The sequence below is a fragment of the Cannabis sativa genome, chromosome 3, assembly GCF_029168945.1.
Source record: "Cannabis sativa cultivar Pink pepper isolate KNU-18-1 chromosome 3, ASM2916894v1, whole genome shotgun sequence".
Classification (NCBI taxonomy): Eukaryota; Viridiplantae; Streptophyta; class Magnoliopsida; order Rosales; family Cannabaceae; genus Cannabis; species Cannabis sativa.
This window is the reverse complement of record NC_083603.1, coordinates 16,987,492-16,988,882: the sequence shown is the minus strand read 5'-3', so window position 1 is coordinate 16,988,882 and position 1,391 is coordinate 16,987,492. Positions and strand designations below refer to the sequence as shown.

The window sequence follows — 1,391 nt, the reverse complement described above, 5'->3', positions numbered from 1 at the left end:
ATGGTGCAGTCTTCAGTTCAGTTTGGTGGCCTCCCTTCTGAAGATCCTAATCTGCATCTCTCGAACTTCATGGAACTTTGTGAGACTTTTAAAGTCAATGGAGTTAGTGATGATGCCATTCGTTTGAGACTGTTTCCATTCTCACTTAGAGAAAGAGCCAAGAGTTGGTTAATCTCCTTGCCACCAAATTCCATAGCAACATGGACAGACTTAGCAACTAAATTTTTGTCTAAGTTCTTTCCCCCAGCAAAGTTTGCTAAGCTGCGAGGAGAGATCAACAATTTTTGTCAACAAGAGAATGAGTCTCTCTATGAGTCTTGGGAGAGGTTCAAGGACTTAATCAGAAAGTTTCCTCATCATGGTATTGAGAAGTGGATGCTGGTTCATAATTTCTATAACGGGTTGGTTGGTAACACTAGAACTCTGATAGATGCAGCACCTGGTGGAGCCTTTATGAGAAAGAGTGCTAATGAGGCTTATGATCTATTGGAGGAGATGGCTCTAAACAATCAGCAGTGGCCAACTGAAAGGAGTCAAACTAAGAAGGTAACTGGTGTGCTAGAGGTGGATGCCATTACAAAGCTGACAGCTCAGGTTGAGGCCCTAACAAAGCTGATCGCAGTGCAAGCCAAACAAGCTCAAGTGGTTTGTGAGATATGTGGAGGTCCCCATCACTTTTCTGAGTGTCAGGCAAATGTGGATGATTTGCCAATGGATCAAGCAAAAGCCATTGGAAACTATTCCCAAAACAATAATTATGGGCACAACCAACAGGGGTTCTACCAGCAGAGAAACCAGCCCCAACAAAACCAACAACAGCTGCGACAACAAAGTTCTAGTGGAGGCTCCACTATCCAAGCTGATTTATTACTCCAATTCATGATGGAAACTAGAGCCTCTATTAAAACTCTAGAAACTCAAATGGAACAATTGGCTACTCAAGTGGAAAAACAAGCTCAAGGAAATTCGCCTAGCACTAATGATGCAAAAGGAAAAGAGCAATGTAAAGCAATTTCCTTAAGGAGTGGAAAGAAATATGATGGGCCTGAGATGATACAACCAGTGGATGAAGAGATTAAAGTTCAAACAACACCAACTCAAGCATCATCAGATAAGAAGATTACTGACAGTCCAGCACCACCACAGCAGTCTCCACCAATCGGTATTGATCATCATGTGAAAATACCCTATCCTCAGAGACTCCGAAAGACCAATCTAGACAAGCAGTTCACAAAATTTCTAGAGGTCTTTAAAAGACTACACAGCAACATTCCTTTTGCTGAAGCCTTGGAACAAATGCCCCGTTATGTGAAGTTCATGAAGGAGATATTGTCTAAGAAGAGAAAATTGGAGGAGTATGAAACAGTGGCATTAACTGAGGAGTGTAGCGC

General features: G+C 42.1%; 1 non-coding gene across 1 annotated transcript; it reads right to left on the bottom strand.

Moving 5' to 3' along the window:
• Positions 1 to 258: 258 nt before the first annotated feature.
• Positions 259 to 365, bottom strand: LOC133036385 (small nucleolar RNA R71). Its single transcript, XR_009687044.1, has one exon. It is a non-coding gene; the product is annotated as a small nucleolar RNA R71 (small nucleolar RNA).
• Between the last annotated feature and the right edge of the window lie 1,026 nt (positions 366 to 1,391).